The sequence below is a fragment of the Trachymyrmex septentrionalis genome, unplaced genomic scaffold, assembly GCF_001594115.1.
Source record: "Trachymyrmex septentrionalis isolate Tsep2-gDNA-1 unplaced genomic scaffold, Tsep1.0 scaffold25, whole genome shotgun sequence".
Taxonomy (NCBI): domain Eukaryota; kingdom Metazoa; phylum Arthropoda; class Insecta; order Hymenoptera; family Formicidae; genus Trachymyrmex; species Trachymyrmex septentrionalis.
In genome coordinates, this window is record NW_017305408.1 from 414,594 (window position 1) to 423,624 (window position 9,031).

Below are 9,031 nucleotides of genomic sequence, written 5' to 3' on the forward strand. Positions count from 1 at the left end.
TCAGACGTAGATTCATATCGAAACAACGACATCGTTCGCACAAAATATGCATAAAAGTAACGATAATTTTCCCTAAGTGTGCCAAAGGTTTCTTTCAAGGCAGTTGTATGTGCGGATTGCTGCAAGCAATTGCGATAACGTACATCATAACTCGACGGCGTTCGCACATCCGTTAGATTCTTCTTAGCTTCACGCTATTGCGAGAAATGAGTTGCACGCCGTCGATCCGTTTTCTATCAGCGCAACCGATCGTTTAGACATAATTACTGACAATCCTCAAGGGCACCGTATCGCCCATGATTGGCCATGGAAATGCCATGGTTCTCGATGACCGTTAACGGGCATTCGTGGCGCTCGTAAAGGAAGGCAGCGCGCACGCAGAATTACTCGCCGCGGATCTTCCATGGAGGCGACTTGCGCTCGCGCGAGCGCACGTGTACGGAATATACCCTTTTGCCGTTCTATAAATTGTCGGGGTACACGGCTGTACCACCGTTCAGGATCCAACGTGGAAATCAATTTTATTTCGTGCGCGCGCACCGCCGTGTGTTACAGCCGCGTTACAGCGCAACGATACAAAGACGAAGCATCCGCGCGGGGATGCGGCGTAGGTATCGGCGCGGCCTCCTTAAGACGGTATATAATTGAGTGGGTACGGCTATTTATGGTCGCTACGTGGCGGCGTCGGTAGTTTCATTAACGATTTAAGCACGTGCCTTATTTCTTAGGATCGTACGGCGGAGAGGCAAGAGTTTTACCGCGAGTTTTACCGCGCGCTCGCGGAAAATAATGGGATCGAGATAAACCAGATCAACTGTTTTCGACGGTACGACGATTACCGTACACATAAATTATTGCTGGAATGCACAATTAACATGGTGGGTTCACTTGGTAAATTCGAGGATTGAAATCGGTCGCAAAAAATTGCGAATATAAAAAATTATTCAGAGTATCAACACACACTGCGATTGAATGCGCGGTTTTATATATAAATATACACTCGAAATTTCTTGCAGTAAAATCTCGCTCCGAGAGAGTGAAAATGTAATCACTCTTGAAAAGTGAAAATATTTCATTTCTTGAGAAAAAAGTGACGATCTTTGAGTGAAATCTCTTTTTTTTTTTTTAGAGTGAGATTTCCTCCTTTGAAGTGAAAATTCACTCTAAAAAGAGTGAAAATCGTCACTCTTTTTCAAGAAGTGAAATATTTTCACTCTTTTCCAAGGGTAATTGCATTTCTTCTTTACTTTCTTGGAGTCAGAGATTTCACTGTAAGAAATTTAGAGTCTCTATACATGATACCTCGGTATGGAATTTTTACTAGTGAAATCATTCAAGGTTCATTCGGACCGCGATACCATCTTAAATTTCGCGTAAATTGCGTTTAATATACTTCTATGTTTACCGTTGCCTGTGTAACTCATCGTCCAATACACAACGTCTAATAACGATGCTCGCCTCACGAAGCTCACGATTTCTGCTCGCGGTTCGCCATCGTCGCAAATAAATAAGATCTATCCGGCGAAGATAAACGTAATCTGCCAGGGATACCGTTCCCAGGGTTCGGCTCCGTCTTGGGTCCGTTCCGGCGTGGGTCACCGATCGCGGCGAAGCTCTTCGGGGTTTCACGGGGTGACACGAGGCCGCCGCCGCGAGAGGTGGTACGTCGCCTTCATTATATCCCCCGCCGAGATTGCCCCGCTAGATTAACAACCGCAGATTAACAACTGTATCGCCGCGCGTACAATTACTAACGGTCCGCCAGAGACATCGTAACTCCTACGGGCGGTCATATCCGCCATTCTCTCTCTCTCTCTCTCTCTCGGGTGGTCATTAGTGAGTATATGGGTGCCATAATAAAGACGAAAGCACGAGGAGAGACCTCAGTAACGGTGCGCTCTCACCGTCTCGTTCTCTCTCTCTCTCTCTCTCTCTCTCTCTCTTTCTCGTTCGGCACTCTCCTGAGATCGACTAGTGGTGTACGTGAGCGCCGTTTCGCTCGGGCGTACAAGCGCGTCTGCATACGTCCTGGGTCTATCTCAGAGGTGCCGTTCAGGGCATCGGCCAGTAGATTGGCTTAATAAGGATGATAAATCGGCGCTAACGCGGGAATTACGACACGGCGCTCGCGGCCATGTCTCCGCGACGGAGGAGCGAGAGACCTCCTGCGCCGGGGCCCGCGCGGTATCCCGGACAATCAGCGGGTGTCCGCGCGGAAAAAAAAAAGAAATACGATAATCGGTGTAAAAAGTTATCCAACCTGTGGATTCTCCTTGGATGTGCTCTTTGTTACATATATAAGCGTTATACGCGCTTTGGAAATGTGTGCGTTTGTGTATATGCGAGAGCGCGCCGTGTACGAAAATCGGCAGTAAAGCCGACGAACGTCTTCATGCGGCGCGCCATCACGTCTCCGCACTCTTGGAGCTCTCTCGCGCGGATACTCGCGCCTTTCTCCAAGCCGGGGGAGAACAGCTTACTGGATACTCGAATATCTCTATAAATAATCGATTATACGACGCTCGTTAAATGTCTTAATGAGCGAGGCACCGGCCCGTTTTCCGAGTAGCCGAAAGCCGCACGACGCTCCCCACGACGCTCCATCTCGTCTTTTCTCTCTCACCTTTTCATTCTCTGTTGCTCTACCAACAGAGTTGCGAAGCCACCTCTTCCTGTTTTCGCATTGTCGCGACCTCGTGCCGCTCCCGGAGGTGTATTTTTTCCCTCCGCCAGACAAGGAGTCACGACGCAAGTATGCGGTGGATAGAGCGCGTTACGACGATTAAACGTGTTGCGTAAAACAAGGAAATATAACGGAGGCGAGCTCTTCGCGGAATATGAGAAGGCTCCTTCGCGATGCTGCGCCATGAATGAGAAAATAGTTCTTAGCCTTTATACAATATATCATAACTCTCTCTCTCTCTCTCTCTCTCTCTCTCTCTCTCTCTCTCTCTCTCTCTCTCTCTCTATCCTCGCAAGACATTAAAATAGTCAAACATTTCTTTATGTGTGCGTGTGTGTGTGCTTAGAAATTTAGTCGCATTGTGTGCATTAGTTGCGTCACAACTTTCGTTTTATATAATTGCAAATTAGATATTTGCAGTGTCATTTAAACTGAACCGTTTAAAGGCATTTCTTTTTAAATGTTATAAGTTCGCAGAAAATGTACTACTTTATATCGCTGTCTGTTTTATCCGATCGGGGATCGTTTTATCATGGAAAATTACACGGAAATAAGTGTAAATATGCGCTAGAATTCTATTAAATTTTATGAAATTGGCAGATCCATATAAAGACAAGCACCTACTTCTTATATAAAAGTTACTTTACTTTTCTGGTAAATAAGCGACTGACGTATAGCACATTTCGTACATTCACATTTACACTTTGTACATTTACATTTCGTAAATTTTGTGCAGCTGTAATTATTTCTTACTCTATAATTATTACCCTGCAATAGAATTAACTTTATCAACAAGTTTTTTTGCCTTAATGACAAAATTTACTTCAATGTGCAGTAAAAAATACAAGTGTATAAAACTTTGAGAGTTTTGTCGATGCTCACAGACTTGTGAGAATAGTATGATTTACTTTATTGTAGGGTAAAATTACTTGAATAGATTTACTACAATTGTAACGTACTTTTTATCTTACACATTCGGTATATTTTTTACTTTCGGACAAGTAAAATTTTGTAAGACCATCGATTTTTCTTCGTGATAGAAACGATTGCCCGGAATTAAAAAGAAAAAAACTAAAGAAAATGATCAATGTTTAGGAAATTCTTTCACGCATGTCGCGATTGATAGGAACAAGAAAGTGTTTTCTCCTCGCACCATGAAATCGGATAAGAATCGCCCAAATGGTCGCGTTTAGGCACGCGGCAGTTTCTACTTAATTAGCGGTCCGGAATGGACGGAGGTAGTACAGACAATACGTCGGTCATTAGAAAGAGTCAACGGCTGCGAGACCGAGGAGGGAATCGGCATGAATTTCGAAGTTTCGGAGAAAGGCACACCCACGAGGTGTACGAGGGCATGGTGGAATGCAGAGATGAGCGGGCCAACACACCGCGCGAATGTACAGAAGTATTCGAAACGACACGCAAGCCTCACCTTTGTTTCGAAATACCTGCGCACCTGCTATCTCATCGAGACGATCTCCGTCTCGTTTGGGGCGGACAAATCTTCGGTCGTCGGTTGGGAAATTAGAGGAAAGCCAATACAACCGAATCTGACACTTTTTTAATCCTATCTAGATGCTACTCATCGGATATTTGTTCGATCCCTTCTCGATCGTTGCTCATTCCTAATTAATATTCTTAAATATTCTTAATATTTGAACCTTTGAACTGCGCCGAAAGAGACACACGTTAAATGAAGCATTGCACTGTGTTGAAAAATTAATTAACTTATCTTTTATAAGAAGAATTAAAAGAAGGGATGTTGCAGTGAGAAGCGTTTCGTAATGAATTAATAGCCAATTATAAGCAATTAGTTTCATTTTTCGCCTTTCAGTTATATTAGAGCCGCGTTGAAAAGATCGTTCCGATAAATAGATTTAAAGATTATGTTATATTGGAAGTCAGAGGTCATTTTATTATAAGATCTCGTAGCCGAAATATCTACAGGATCAAAGTTGCGGGATCTCCTTTTTTTTCTTAATCGTTTTGATCGGCTGCCGCGATTGATCGATAGTGCACAATGACGCGCACAAAACACACTTGACCGGAGTCGGTGTGATTCGTGACGTAATAAACGCGGCGAATACGCCACTCGAAGATGTTTCCAGAACGAAGAACGTTCTATTAAGATGTCTCAGCGATTCGAGGTCACAGCTGGTCGAGTGGCGCACTCGAGTGCATCCCCCCGAGTGCATTCCGCCCCGTCACTGCTGTCCTACCTTTTTACCCCGCGACCGCTACCACCGACTTTGTTACCTTCCTCGCTTTCTTCACAAGGTGCAAGGTATACAGTGAACTTCAGAGAAAACCGAGATTTTATCGAGCGATCGCGATCCACGCGGCCACTTCGGGTGTCATCGGTATCGTCTTTCGAATGGCGCGTCATCCAGTTTCCGTACGAAGGACGGATAAGTAGGGCCGCGAATGATATTATTTTACATGCCGGGCGGGGAGCGACGTTAAGTCGTACCTCCGACAATCCCCACTTTTCCGTCACATATTTAACGTTCCACTGCGTTTACAATGGTTTCCTTTCTCGAGGGATATCATACGGAGAGGCACCGCCTGAGGCGGTAATGGAAGCAAATAGTAATCTTACATAACGATGTTGTCTCTCATCGTCGTACTTCTTTCACTTTCATAAAAAGACACATCTTTTAATCAACCGTGTTTTAAGTGTAAGACGAAATACTCCAAAAATTTTGTTTATATAAAATTATTTTATATATAAATTTTAATATATATATATATAAATTATTATATGGATCAAACTTATGTATTATACAAAGATGTTATTCATTATGCGTTATGCGTTTTAAAATTTAATAACGTTAATCGCAAATTTTTATTTATCGCTTGCTAATAAAAAATTTATCGCAACTTTTTCGAAGATACGAGGAGATAAATGAACTCGCGCGTAACACGGGATGTCGTAGTAGTGGCAAAAAATATCTTACCAGCGAGTTACGTTCTTCGTCGGTAGCATTAGTATCTAATCTACCGGACTCGCGCGCTACCGTAGAGTTCAGGGAGTCTATGGGGAGAATAGAAAAAGAACAAAGAGAACCGGCAGAATGAAAGATAAAAGAAATAGGCTAGGCACAAGGATTCATGGCCGCGTCCTGACGCTCCTTTCTCTAAGGATATCGCCTTATCGCACAGTTCCCCATGTATCGAATTACGATGGGGTTTCCTAAGGCTCAGCCATTGGCCAGGATGCACAACTGTCAAAGGAAGGAGATCCAAGGAGGAGCGTGTATGTGCAAAAGGCCCACTTGCGTGCGAACAAGATTATGTTAATGCACCAGTGTTGGGACACGTGCATGTGTGTGTGTGTGTGTGTACAGAAGGCACTCATACAGTTCGAGTCGCACAGGCAAGACAACAGAATGCGCGTGGATACGAGAGGTAACTTCTGGGCAAAACTAATTATGAGCGTGGTATTTAGGCGGCGGCACTACCTTTTGTTTAGACCAAATCTCGTTTGAATATATTATCCTGTGACGAGACGTTCGCCGCGACGTGTACGGTTCACGTACGAATTGTCAATTAAGGATGTTTTATACATAATGTCAAAATGATAAAATTATGAAAAAATTACAGATTATTCTAAATTAACGTTTAAAAATAATACGACAAATTTGGCAACTGTCTGGATCATGAGTTATTTTAATAAATAGTAGTATTTTTTTTAATTTGTGCGCTAATAAAAATATACGGAAAGGTATTATAAAATAAATGATAAAAGCTCAATTTTTTAATATAAGTACATTATGTATTCAAGATTATTTACGTAGAGTTACATTGCGATGCATGAACTAGTTGTCCAGTAAATAAACAATATATTTATTTGTTCTAGATCTTTGTAATTAATCAGTAAATTGCAATAAAACTTTGTATAAATTATTTTGAATATTTCAAATATTTATAAAAAAAATGTTAAATTTTTTAAATCATTTAAAAAATTTTAATTTTTAATAATAAAAAAAATAATAAATTAATTTAATAAACTACAAAAATGTTAACCAAAAATATAATCTTATTCACACAACTTTCATATGTACATGGTTTATTTGAAGTGTAAATATTAAATGTACTTCCAAATTTAATTTTCTTTGCAGGAATCGTATGTACGTCTAATACATCCTTAAGTTCTCCATTCGTTTTTTCCTGCTTTATTCTCAATATTTTTTTCGCATTGTTTGATATTCACGTATAATGACGATAAACTTAATTTTCTTATCAATTAGAATACTATCGCTAATCTAATTAGCCACAGTTTTAAAACAGTAATCCATAATAATTAATCGCGTCAATACGTCCTTTTTTACCTATGGTCGATTTATCTTCCATTAATTTAATTTTTTAGTAGCTGTTTCGTGTGTTCAGTGTTGTGTAATACAACAATCAGTCGAGAATAGACAACTCGAAGAGTTCGACAATGAAGAGAGAAAAGGAAATCGATTTTTTTTGTTTCTCTATAGCAAGAACGAAATCAATAAATCTATAACATTTTTCTAAAAGTGGAAACTCATTGATATATATTGATTAGTACTATACACACAAATATTTATACTCGTAATTACAATTGAGAGTATAGAAGAAAAATATCTTTTTTATATAATACACACTATATTTCTTCATATATTTCTATTTTCTAAATGCATCTTGTATCTATAAAACATATTTTATTTGTAACTTCCCAAATTCCTAACGTTACAAAATAAAATTGCAACTATGCCCACCAGCTGGTATCCTGTTATTCAAAGCTTCCGCATACGATGACCAAAAGCTGATGTCTAACGATCTTTAGAGACACACGTGTTCCAAATCATACGCCGAGGACAGAACGAAACTACAGGGCGCATAATAGTCATCTAGCAGCTAACCCGTGCACAGTGTGCGCGCACACAAGTCCTCCGTGTCTCCAGTGCATAACCCAGCTAAGTAAACCCAGCCCACGTTGGGATCGTAAACGCGCTTACAGTGGCGTAATGCGACTGAATAAAGTGCGACGCGCACGTTGCATTGTAATTGGTATTAACTCGCTATTCTGTTTATCCGAAATGCCCAACTCTGCTAGCAAGCTCATCGCTGTTGTTACTAAAATAACATTCCATCTGAACAATTAACCTGTCTTATCAAAATAGTTTATATAGTTTCTGCATCGTTTGAGGATTGAAATGTTATCTCACATACGAGGCAATACTCTTGCAGCGTGTTAAAATATGCCGTTGGATTTATGGTAGGCTGAAGTTTTATAAGTTTTTACGATGTTATAATAGTCATTGAAATAATAATTGTAACAACTTAAATAGAAGACTATTGTTGTTCGGACGATCGCTATCATTCAATTACGAATCATTCGGGCGTTACATATTCCTTCTATCGATAGATCTATAAAATTTTGTAGACTCAAATCTACAATCGAATTCTATTCGGGTTCTATCTCATTCTTTACAACTTTGTGGAGTATTATGCGTATCTCGTAAAAAGCAAGGAAAAACGAGATCTTTCATTGCGTATACATATTACGTATTGATATTGCGGCAAAGTGTTCTGAAGTGAAAGCGAATTATCTTATTGACAAACGTTAAAGCATTTCCGCATGTGTGCATACCATCTGCTCGCAACTTTTTCGGCTCCATACGAGTACATATCTTTAAAACGTCCGTCGATTACGTAATGTGTAATTATTTCCCGTACTAAGTGCCGTATGCGTTACGATGCATTGCGTGTTAGGAAACGATAACTTTGTACGAGAATAGCAATACAAATTTGTGCTACCCGCCTGAAAATACTAATAATTATCGCTGTAACAAGCACTAACTTTAATGGTTACTGATACGAAGCACGACTTAACTATCATGCTTAGTTGTGTTTACATATTAATTACGTTCACAGTAACAAAATTTTCTTTTTACCTTCAGTTATACACAAGTTATACGATTAGCTACCAATTACAAAATGAAAAAATTTATATTATTTTATCCGCGTAAGATGTAGAATGTTACACATTCATAACCATTGAAGTGTATCCACTCGTAATTGAATGCAAATGCTAAAGAATGTTCGAGCAGAGCATATACTATTAAAAGCAATTTAAGTACCGTTCGATTTTCTTTATTAATACGTACAGTTATAAATACGTGCCGTAATTATTATTATCTCCCAATTTGCATTCATCAATTTGCATAAGATTCCAAACGGAGCTCTACAGCAAATAAACTTTGTAAGCTTATAATCTAATGCCTTATTTGATAGAAAAGTGACACAATTAAAAAATTAACATTTTTAAGGTAATGACAGGAAATGAATTCTAAAGACATTTTTGTTGGAAAAATGGTA